Source organism: Mytilus californianus, unplaced genomic scaffold (genome assembly GCF_021869535.1).
Source record: "Mytilus californianus isolate M0D057914Y unplaced genomic scaffold, xbMytCali1.0.p SCAF_2, whole genome shotgun sequence".
Classification (NCBI taxonomy): Eukaryota; Metazoa; Mollusca; class Bivalvia; order Mytilida; family Mytilidae; genus Mytilus; species Mytilus californianus.
Window position 1 is genome coordinate 46,127,561 of NW_026262668.1, and position 13,587 is coordinate 46,141,147.

A 13,587-nucleotide genomic window follows, 5' to 3' on the forward strand; every position below is an offset into this window, starting at 1 on the left:
ACTAGTAAACCTTGTTTATCTCTCAGTGGCATTATCGTTTCTGAACATAATAGTTCTGAACAGATCATATCACCCATTGAAAAAAAAAACTATTTTTAAGTAATCGGAAGTTGTGTCTTGCTACGGTTAAAAAATCAATAGTTTTTGGACTCCATCATTCCTTCCATCACTGAAAAAGTAATTGAAATGTTCAAATTTAAAATTGGACTGATTGTTGATGAATTTATTCAGCGACACTTACTTACATTAAGCATAATAAAGCAGCACTCATTCTGAAAGATATTGAAATTAACAACCATCAAAGCAAATAAAATCGTCAAAAAGCAAGTTAGACAACATCAAAGCAAGAGTTGAGGAACAGGAACTGAAATCAAAGAAAGCCGGTTTACGATTCCATAGTATTCCTGCACCAACTGACGTCAACTGCGACATTATAAAGCCTATTAATACAGATGCCCTTATTCTTGGTATTTACAACACAAATTTGAAATTGAATTTAAACACGAGAGATATTGGCAGATCCCATCCCTATGGTGAGGTCAAAGACGACAAAATCTCAATTATTGTACGTTTCCTGTCAGCAATGAACGTAAATTAAAGGGAAAAGTAAACAAAACTTTCATTGATGAAAACCTTTCTAAATAATCTTTTGCAATGAACACTTTGCGTTAAAGGGAAAATGTATTCGTTTTGGACACATGACGGGTCCATATAAGTGACACAACATGAGAATTCTCGTCTTAAACTGGCAAATTTAAGGCAGGACATATATAGACTTTATGGAGAAGTCCTTGAAGGTGATGAATTGTTTTATCAAATGTAATTATATGTACATGACTATATAAATAGACTTGTTCTCCATTTATTATTGTAACAAGGACATACATGTCTTCCCTCAATACACGCGTTAAGTAGCACGTGTTTGTGTTTGTGTTTGTGTTTATTTTTATTTTATGTTTTTGTTATTTTAAAACATGTGAAATAAAGTTTAAACTCTTAACACTTGAGTGATTAATCACTTACATCCACGTGACCTTGTTACGTTCTTGTTATATCAATTAATGTTTATTCTGTCTAAAAACTTTACATGTGTTTTCTGTCTTAAATTTTACATATTGTTTTCTCTCTCTTAAAATGGCATCGAAACTAAGTTCTTCATGACAAATTAATCTCTCTGATTTCACCACAACTGCATCGCACATTTTTATGATGTTCTAATTTTGCCTTTTGAACATATACATTTGTTGTCCCTTATTTGTTTTTTCCCATGAATTTCATGAATAATCATTCGATGTATATGTGTTTATATTTTGCACCATTTATTACAAAGCAGTCCTATTTTCTGATTTTTATCTTTTGTCATTTGATAATGGGAAATAACATCGTAGCGTAAGAATGATAATAGGACTGTTTTATCACAAGATAAGTTTGGGTTGTTTGATAAAATTAGTTGTATTGTTTTCCGTGATTGAACTACTTGCATGGCGTTGTCAGTTTATTTTCGACTTATGAGTTTGAATGTCCCTCTGGTATCTTTCGCCTCTCTTTTGCAGTCTTATTTATGAATGTTTCAAGACTTAAACTATGTATGATTAATTTATACAGATGAAGCGGGATTGGTTTTTGCCTATTTATATTTATGTCTAATGTGATCAGCGTAATAGATGTATATCAAAGCTGAGGACACCGAATACAGAAACTACCCTATGACTTAATATCTGAAGGCATGAACACTTATGTCAGGACAAATCTTACTCGGTTTTTTGGAGGCGAATTAGTAACAAGGAGAAAGATTCCAATCAAAATGTCATATATTAAAAACGACGATCAAATTTTTTTACAACAACAGGGGAGATAATCTTACAAAGGGTAACATTTTAATGCACCTGATTTAACTCCCCTGATAAAAAGCCAGCCTACAAAAAAGGTGGCGTATAAAAAAGGACACTTACAAAAGGTGGCGTATCAATAAAAGACCACTTACAAAAAGGTGGCGTATCACAAAAAGGCCACTTACAAAAAGTAGCATATCCTAAAATGCCATTAACAACATAATGGCAAAAATCATGAAAATTAAAATCACAAAACTCACATCATATTTAAATGTACAAGGTGGCAAGTTATTGGGGTAGGGTGTGGGATCAAAAATTGTCCAGAGAAAATTTGCGATCTTTCTTGTCGCAGATAAAATATTTACCTCAGAATATATCTGTTATCTGATTGGTTGGTTAAAATACAGATTAAATAATTATGCCATTTACACTCAGTTCAAATTGACTGTTTAATTCAAATAGAAGTTGTCCACATAGACATAAATGAATTTATAATATAGATTAGATTTCATGTCTAATGTGATCAGTGTAATAGATGTATATCAAAGCTGAGGATACCGAATACAGAAACTACCCTACGACTTAATATCTGAGTGCATGAACACTTATGTCAGGACACACCTCGCTCGGTTTTTTGGAGGCGAATTAGTAGCAAGGAGAAAGATTCCAATCAAAATGTCATTTATTAAAAACGACGATCAAAATTATTTACAACAACAGGGGTGAAAATCTTACAAAGGGTAACATTTAAATGCCCCTGATTTAACTCCCCTGATAAAAAGCCAGCCTAAAGAAAGGTGGCGTACAAAAAAGGCCAAAGCGAAATACAGGTTTTACTTAAAGCTGAATGAGCCCACGCCATCCAAGGTGTGTCTTGAGTTATGAAATATTAAAGATCCAGTCAATATAATTGAAACATATAACTCTATACTTCAGATATACTATAAAAGTACTACACATAACACTATAAAAGTAACTATTTGTTAATGAGCAGGCAAATCCTGGCCTCAACAGTCTGTATAACAGAATCACTTAGCAGACATATTTAATATCTGTAATTAGGCTTAATAAGCCTTGAATGTATGTTCACATGAGGACAATAAACAATAATAGTAACACTTTTGAGCCGCCAGCCATTCAATGAGCTTTTAATTTCAAAAACCATAAACTAGAAAATGTTAGCAAAACAAAAAACATCAGTAGTATCAGATTAGAAATACATATATAAAATAGAACATATCAATATATGAACATGATAAAATATTGATAACTCACAGGTCTTTTAATACCTTATTTCTTGTTTTGGCAAAATATAATGGATGTATAAAAATTTACAACATATAAATTAGATTTTATACATTTACCGGTAAAATTAATTTTGGCAGACTTTTGTAAATATCTTAATTTGTATAGATCGTGTTTATGTTACCAAGAGAGACGTTTGTCACTTACCATTTAGTTTATGCTAATTGAATTATTAAGTTGACAGTCGCGATTTTTCACTTTAAAATTCAAAAATGTGTGTATGTCATCCATTTTGGCACCTATATTCCTTATGATGTCCGATACCGCGATTTTCATTGGCTAATTTCGGATCAAAGAAATACAATTGACTAATTAATTTCATTGGTTAACGGTGGTATAAGAGCGGCTGATTAGAAGTAAAATTTGTCCCTTGGCCAATGTCTTCAGTATTATCTACTTCTCTTTCCTCTCTTTAGTATAGAGTCAAGTTTTTGTCAACCTTTAGAGTGGTTGATTATATATTGTCCGTATACAAGTAGTTCAATTTGAGCATAGACAATGATTTAGATTAAAAATGTAGGATTTTTTTGAAATTTGGACTACCGCTTTTGTTCTTCACTGCAGTGCGTTCTTCTAATTTAACTTTTCAATAAAGTATTCTTTTACAATGAAAATTAAAAAAAATAGATAAGTTATATTCCACCACGTGTTCGGGCTGCACTTGACATTCCGGTGACACGGTGTTTCGATATTTCAACTGTATACTTAGACAGCTACATTTAAATTCTCTATTTAATTTAATTCAGTATAAAGAATCTTATATTTTTCTGTTAATTTTGTTGATTTACTTTTGTTTACAAAATACTGATACATTGACTAAGGTTACGTTTATTGAACACCTTTTTATAGTTTTTCTATTGTCATTTTGATATATTTTTTATTTTGAATCTCGTTTATACTTGTTGATAGTTAGATTTTGATTTACGTTATCAGTATACATAGTAGATGAACTTAAAAACATACTGAGTCTTCTCTGCAATAACGCAATCTCCCAGGGGATCGGACTTGAAACCTGAATTGCTAGTACAAAACATTGTGGTATATAACTGTCGTCTGAATACAGTAAAGACATCCATCGTCTATCGTAATGTGCTCAAAAGATTAAAATATTTACACTTACACTGGTTGAGGTCAAAGTCTGTTGGTTTTTGATTTTGTCGGAATTCACGGGACCTAAGTATACATGAGGGGAACAGTGACGCAAGGACACCCGACCCTATTGTTAAACAGATCTTGTGCTAATATAATTCATTTTTACAAACTGCTATTGTATTTATTAGATATATGTGGCGACTTAGAATGGAACCCAGATACTAAGCGCACACCAGAAATATCTGAGAAACATTGTAACTGTGTAATTGTAATATTAGAAGCCTTAGTAATAAACTGAATTATTTTAAAATTGAGGATGAAAATGGGGAATATGTCAAAGAGACAACAACCCGACCAAAGAGCAGACAACAGCCGAAGGCCACCAATGGGTCTTCAACGTAGCGAAAAAATCCCGCACCCGGAGGTGGTCCTCAGCTGGCCCCTGAATAAAATTGTGTACTAGTTCAGTGAAAATGGACGTGACACTAAACTCCAAAACATATAAATGAACTAAAATTAAAAACCATACAGGACTAACAAAGGCCAGAGGCTCCTGACATGGGACAGGCGCAACAATGCGGCGGGGTTAAACATGTTTTGTGAAATCCCAACCCTCCTCCTATACCTCTAGCTAATGAAGAATAAAAAAACGCATAGTAATACGCACAGTAATATTCAGTTTAAAAGAAGGACGAGTCCGATGTTAGAATATGTAACAAAAGAAACCAAGCAAAATGACAATGATACATAAATGAACAAAGGACTACTAGCAGTTACTGACATGCCAGCTCCAGACCTCAATTAAACTGATTGAAAGATTATGTTTTCATCATATGAAAATCAAGTACATCCCTCCCGTTAGGGGTTTAGTACCATACCATCATAAAATATATGAGAAGAACATAACCATGCCAACAACTGGTTTTAGAATAAATGTGTTTATTTCCGATGCAAAGACCCTATGAGTGACTCAATATTGATACCAAAATATGCAAACCTTATTGACTTGACAACAGTATCGTAACTATATCCTTTCCGAATAAGTCTGTTTAAAGGTTTGGTTAGCTTTTGAGGTGAATGCCGACATTTTTGTGCTTTGTAAAGAATATTACCATAAAATATTGGATGTGAAATACCTGAACGTATAAGATGTCTGCATATTGATTTATATTTACGAATAATGTCCTTGTACCGATGATAAAATTTAGTAAATGTTTTGACTAGTTTTGTCGATATTATTGAAGATAACGATGTTGTATTCTTGACAGAAACACATTTAGACTCCAATATTATAGATTCTGATATATGTATATCCGGATTTTGAATACCATTTCAAAAAGATGGAAATTCTCATGGGTGAAGGCATTATTATGTTTTTAAAAGCTGTGTTCGCATAGTACGTCCACAAGCTTAACATTTAGAACATTGCCAAATTGAGAGTATGTGGTTTGATTTAAAAACAAAATTCCAATCGATATTGATCAATATCAATTATACGTCGGAACGACAATCTTCAGTATTTTCGGGCAGTAATTTTATCAAATATTGAGAAACGCCCTGAATGAAAATAATTGCTTAATTTGCTTAGGTGATCTGTACAAACATTTTATGTCAGATCTACCATCAAATATAAAAGATATTACTTTCATCAATGGCCATTTTAACACTTTTGACAAAAGTACTCATTTTGACACACGAACAGGTAGCTTACCTACTTTTAGATGAAGTCACAATACTTTTTGTTAGTGGTATTAGGGATCAATGGAGACATCCGTCACAATTGATTGTGGTTTTAGTTAAAGACGAACTTATAATAGATTAATATGGGATTATAGACTAATGAAACAAAAAGTAGTTGAGATTCTATAAATTCTATTGCAAGTGACGTTCATGTTGCTGCTATATATTTTTTTTTACTCATTTCTTAATATAGCAGTACTGAAAATTGGTTAAAGTGGTAATTAAAAGTGATAGACCGACTAATGATATGCCTCCGATGAAGGACCCGAATCATAACTTTAAACTTGCGTATTAGGGTTAAGAAAAGTCCGATATTAATAAAAAAAAATGTTTGTTCAATTTCTTATTAAGATGGCGCTAGTAAAGATTTGCGGGAATTCGAAGACTGTTGTCTTGAGTTTGTTTAACAAATTGTAGTTATCGGATAAGATGTACTTGCTATTGTTTCAATGTTCGATGCAAATGAAGTTGTTGGACTATACAAGCTTGTTCAATTTGTATTTACAGCAATTCACACACACGACTTGACCAAATATTGTTAGCAATAGAATTTTACTTGCTGTCAGAATTGAAATTTCTAAACTATTATGTCTATGTTTTTATAAATCTTCAAATGATAGGAAGGTTTCCAGACCAATGGAAAATTGCACATGTTATTCCCTTATTCATCCAAAATGGTGACAAACCATTACCTTCTAATTACAGGTCTGTCTCCTTATTGTCATGTGTGAGTAAACATGTTAAAAAGTTAGAAAAATTGTTTCCCTTTAAAATGTTCAATTAGAATAGATCTTGATTACTTTTTAAAACACAAGTTAAAGAGCTTCATATGAGACTACACAGACTTGTGATTGGTTGATTGCTTGTTTTTAACCGCCCCTTTTAGTACTATTGCGCTATTTCGTGGCGTTCAGTTTTTATTGGCGGAGGATGCCGGAGTGCTCGGAAAGAACCAACGACCTTCGGAAGAAAAAATGACAATCCTAGTCAATTAATATTGCAGTCGAACGCACCTGCCACGTGCGGGGTTCGAACTCACAACTGCTGTGTTGACAGGCTAGTGATACAGTAGTTGGACTACTGAGACCACTGGGCTACCGAGGCCCTAACAGACTTGTGTTATTTGTATTCAAAGCAATTCACATACATGAATTGTTATAGATATAGGAAGATGTGGTATGAGTGCCAATGAGACAACTCTCCATCCAAGTCAAAATTTATAAAAGTAAACCATTATAGGTCACAGTACGGTCTGTACATTTACTTATTTTTGTACATATACTTATTTTTGTACATTTACTTATTTTTGTACATTTACTTATTTTTATTTTACACAGCTCGGTGTGTGTGTATTTGTTTATTCTAAAATTAGACGCACTCAATTCGTTATATTTACTGGATAAAATTCCATTGATTGAATTAATCAAATTTCTATGTATTTTTTTTATATATTTCAAAGCTGAAAACAAAATAATTTGTTAAAGTCAGATATGTGTAATGTTCATTCATGTTTATATTCATGTATGTATTGGAGAAGACGTTATTAAGTTGAAAAGTTGTGCCTAATTCATTTGTCCTTTTGAACAATAAAATATGTTGAAACTAACAGGTCAGCTACGGACTCCTCCAAGGGTTATTTCAAGGGCGAAGAGCACTCTCTCAACACGAGGCATCGGATTACACTTCCCCATTCTGGCCGGACGGGACTGCTGCGTATTTATACACCCCGCACATCAAACGGACGCCCCAATTTTGCAAGGGTTTTACTGCCGGTCGGAAGAAGACCGAGAGTGACCATATTTCTATTCTCCTGTCACCCCTGAAGATTGCCGAAGAGGATTTTGTTATCTTAAAATATAAAAAAAAGAACAATCATATTTCAACATTCAAAGACGATATTTTCTTTTCTTTTAAGAGGGGACAAGGAGTAAATTGTATACTATTACAAATGAGTAAAGATACAGATTTTAGTATATTTTACATTTCAAATATTCGAATACATCTTTTGAATGTTTTACAATTCCAACTTATTCTGTTGAAAATGGTTTAATGAAATTCCTTGAACCGGTGATTTGCGAGTGTTTGCTAGATTGAGAAGAGGAAACCAATACAAACAATTTTATTTAATAGCTTTGTTAAGTCAAGTCTGTATGTGTACTTTGTGCTATGAATTCAAACGCTATACCTCATGGTTTTATCGCTTCTTTGACTTCATCCGTTTCCCTAAATTTTGTTTACCTTGAATTGTATCTTCTTCATGGAATAAGGAAATTTGAACATCAGCTAACTATTGCTGCTTTTAATTTTCCACAAATTCGCTTATATATCCTTGGAAACCATTTCAAAGATCTTCAGAAGTGCTTTTCTGCTGTAAAAGTAGATTTGGCAGTGTTTAATGTGCGTAGTATAACATTAATACTTACCAATCCAAAGCGATAAACCATTTAGTCATGGGTTTAATGTACAATAAATGGAAGAGAGTAAACACATGGCATTATGACGGTAATGTAAAATGAAAACATGATAGACTTAGAATGCACATGAATCCTCCCTTTAAATAAAGTTCTTATGGTATAAAGGGGGATGTACGGTTTTGTATGAAGGTGTAATTAAGTGCTTTTTACAAATAAATACAAATATATTCACTAAGTATTTTGCCAGCTGGTGTAAGACATGTTTTCAGGGGAAATTATGAACTTGGTATGAATACATATTCTTTTTATATATGTACATTGGATCGACTGCTTATAACAGGTAGGCAATTTAGAAATTAATCAAAACTTAACCTTTTTATTATAGTTTTCAGACCTTTCCTGTTTTAAAAGAACAGTGGTGTAGATTTTACGAATGCTTGTATGCTATAGTATACATAGTGTATCCATATGTTATAAAAATAGGTTCTTCCCTATTTATTTACACTAATATTGAAGCATAGGTACACCATCGTCAGAATCTTACTGACGGACCGTTGTTATCCAAATGTTTTTAATCAATTAATTCAGGAAAAATTTCAAACGCTATTACTTCAACTGTCTTCTTATCATTAATGAGAATGTAAAAAAATCTTTTTTGATGGGGTTGCAAATACCCTACATTGTTTGTGGACAGCCATCAGCATTGTGAATAAAATCTTGACACAGAGATATGCCGGAGTATCATAAATGGTATTGAATAAATCACTATTCTATCCCATTACGTACAGCATTATAAGTCCGCATCGTGTCTTTTAATGTAAGTGGATGACTATCTTCGGTCGCAAATTGATAATCTCACTACTAAACTAATAAAGAAGACTTGAAATTGTTCTTAATTCTTTCCCTATGTCGTGGCTTTTGTTGTCTCCCTCTTCCGGAAAATTGAACATTGATATAAACAATTACCTACTGATTAGAAATAAATTCTTGAAAATTCTTAAAATGTTTTGAAAAATCTGCTTTCACAATCCTTTTGCAGTTATAAGAAAACTTTTGATTTTTCTATGCTTTTCAATAATATCTCCATGCTCAATTGAAAGATCGAATACATCGTCTAAAAAAAGAGAGCTTTTTTCTGCCAAATTTTATGTTTAAGGTCAAGACATATCTAAATTTTTAAAGAACCGCACTAATTTTAAGACTAATACACCAAGGATGATATTATCAAAATGCTGGACTTTTTGTTCGTCAACATATTTGTTGAATTTGCTGGATTGGTATTTCAACAGACAGTTCAAAGTGTACTTATTGTGCACCCCTTCTGGTCAACTTGTTTTTGTAATCTAATAATGTAAAATTCATCCAAAAACTTGTCAATACAAAAAGAAAAAAAACATTTTGTAAAGATCTTAAATTTCACTTTCAGTTGTATTGATGATGTCCTTGCAGTTTATAACCCATATTTCAGTGAAAAGTTAAATCACAAAAATACTGAACTCCGAGGAAAATTCAAAACGGAAAGTCCCTAATCAAATGGCAAAATCAAAAGCACAAACACATCAAACGAATGGACAACAACTGTTTATGATTGCATCTCGTACATCTCAGTGATTTTTAAATTAAGGATACTTTCAAAAAAAGAAGGTCTTCTTCATATCTTGGTATATTTGTTCTCGATATTGATACCCATGGACAACTTCAAACAACAATTTATGACAAACGTGATGATTTTACGTTTCCAAACGTCAACTTACCATTTTCCTATAGCAGTAGCATACCCTCTGTTCCATCGTATCACGCTTCATATCTCAATTGATACGTCTGTAACCATTATAAACTAAATTTGCAAAGCGATCATGGATTGAACAATACTTTGTTAAATTTGATTAGTGTTGTTTTTTGCAGCATCGGATCTTTCTGTAATCCACTCAATATCACTATAATTGTCGACAATTTTTTGAATTTTATTTCTGCACTTTCAGGGCAGTGATGGACTTGTCATGGAACAACGTAACTGTAGATACGAAACCATTTATAATCAACGATAACGTTGTTTTTTATCAATCAGTTTCTATGCGATTTGAATGAATTTTAAACTACTTTTCGATAGAATCGTATCGGAATTTTAGTATTTTTTAAAGAATGTAACTTTTCTTCTTTTCGATTTCAGCTATAACAACTGTTTTAGGAGACATAAAGGGCCGGTTTGAAAGCAAAATATCTGTTCTATCTGCAATATTCTTATTTGCAAGTGACAATCTTGATTCACGCCGTTCATTCCGGTCAACCCAGTTTGCAGACCCAGAACTCTTTTTCCGGATTTAATATTAATTTGAAAGTGGTCTCGTCCTACATATGCTTTGAAAATTTGCCAGTGGTCTCGTCCTACATATGCTTTGAAAATTTTTCACTCGTATTAATCATACTCTGCCCAAACTCGACCATCTAAATTCTGAAAAATCTCGTGCTTGTTCAAATTTTAATCTAGGTTCCGGGGTTTCAAAGCTAATGGTCTCCAGTTGAAAAACGATAAACAATAGTCGCAATGGTACTAGGTGTGAAATTGATTTAGACTAAAGAAAAAAAGGGAAAATACATAGAAAATTATAAATTATAAGAAAGGATATTTAATAACTTATAAACGAAAGAATACAAACCCCAAAAGGGTTGCAAATATCTATCAAACCTGCAGATATCAAAAGCAGACAACCACCATATATAACTGAATTATCCCCTAAATATGAAAACTTATGCTCGGTTTTTAGAGGCCAATTATTAACAAGAAGAAAGATTCATATCAAAATGTCATTTATTAAAACGTGATACACAACTATTTACAACAATAGGCGAGTTCATCTCACTGAGTGTAACATTTAAATGGACCTGATTTAACGTCTCTGTTAAAAAAAAAGATTAAAAAAAGATTGGGTACACAAAAGACCACTAACACAAAGATGGCAATGTATCAAATCATCAATAAAATTCAACAATAATGAAACGCATATCTTATAAACAATGTGGAAAGTTATTGGGGTTGGTGGAGGTTTAAAATATTTTCAAGAGAAACGTTTTGAACCGTTCTTGTCTGAAACGACTTTAAACGTCATAACACCTCTGTTAATTATTTGGTTCGCTAAATATAAAAGAGAGGCGAAAGATACCAAAGAGACATTCAGACTCATAAGTCGAAAATAAACTGACAGCGCCATGGCTATAACGATTGAATAATTATTTTATACACACTTTAATCAAATTGAATGTTTTATTCAATAGGAAGTTATCCACATGGACATAAATGAATTTATTTTCGTAAATTTGATTTTACGTGATCAGATTGCAAATGTTTATTAAATCTTTGGATATCATAAGCATAAAACCATCAATTATGAGTGAATGCATTACCGCGTATGTTAGGACACAACTCAGTTTTTTGAAAGCCACTTAGTAACAAGGAAATATTCTAATCAAAATGACATTTATTAAAAACGACTTGCAAAATGATTAACAACAACGTTACGATTTCAATTTAATTGATTTAACCATTATATATCTTTGTGGTGAAAAAATATTATATTTGTTCCGTGGAACACTGTACCTCGCATTCGATTGATGCTGTCAATGTAAAAGCGTGATGTTGACTTCCAAAAACTATCATAGTGTAACTAATCCCTTTATGTGAATATCAAAAGACTTGGCGTAACCGATCAACGACTGGATTAAACGAATACGCAGCACAAGTTTAACTAATTGTGGCGTTCGGTCACAAGTGATCTTATTTTTTAAAATTCAAATACGGCAATAAGTATACTTTTTCTTACATAGAAACAGAATATCAAATGTATTTTCTGTGTAACTGGAGTTTGTTGGATTCACTTTATGTACTGTCAATTTCGCTGTACTTGTTTTGGCGTACGAATATATGTTTATTGCACACATTTGTTAAAAGGGCAGATCGTCACTTTGAGAAGATTAATGCAAATTTTGCAATTATTGTGAAGCAAGAAATTGTTTTAAATGTACCCAGACTTTACATTGTGTATATGTGACACACTTTATGTATCAATTATTTGTAAATATCAAGGCGCAAATCTTCAGTTGGAAGTCTTAGATGAGTGTCCGGTAATGGGCGGGGAGAGTCTCAACAGTGAAAATAAACGAATTATTTCACATGTGAAATTATCGGAATTTATTGCGATCCGAAATTGATATCATCTATAAAATAAATCCATTCTGATATAGCCATTAATCAGTCCATTTTTCAGTAAAGTACCATTCATGAAGGTTTGACAAAGTTCTTTATATGACAACAAATTGGAAATAATGCAAATGTAAGCTATCAGCAAAAAATTAAAAATGAAAAAAAAACCAATTGCTTCAGATGTTACTCCTTAATTATAAAGTGTTTCTCTGAGTTTTATAAAACTCTATCACGTTATTGATGTCTTACTAAATTTTACATGTTTAACCCCGTAATGTATCTGAATATTAATTGAAATCAAAACGAAAACAAATAAAATACAGGCGTCACAAAAATGTGACTTTTATATCTGCCAAAGGCTGCGTTTGAAATATATATTGTGATTTGAAAGTATAAGAATGGAATAAGCATTCACCTGTCTATAACTGAATGAACAGAAAAATCTACGAAAAACATTGAATTTATGCAGAATTATTGCCTTTAGCATACTGTAGAAGCTCATCAAATATATCTTTTTGGTGAAAAAATATTATACCTGTTTTACAATTACAGTGGTGAGAAATTAAATACAGATTTAAACTGGATTCGGTAAGGCTAATTTTTTCTCAATCTTTACTATTCAGTGTTATGTTCTTGTTTAATTTGTATGACTTTTTTTTTATAATTGCCATGATGTTGTTAGTCAATGCGTTTTGCTTTTTAATAAAATTTTAGTAGAGAGTTCCGTGGAACACTGTACCTCGCATTCGATTGATGCTATCATTGTAAAAGCGTGATGTTGACTGCCAAAAACTATTATAGTATAACTAATCCCCGTATTTGAATATCAAAAATAATACTTTACGTAACCGAACGACGCATGGATTAAACGAATGCGCAGCACATGTTAAACTAATTGTGGCATTCGGTCACAAGTGATCTTATTATTTAAAATTCAAATACGGGAATACGTTATACCTTACATAAAAACAGAATAGCAAATGTATTTTTTGTGTAACTGGAGTTT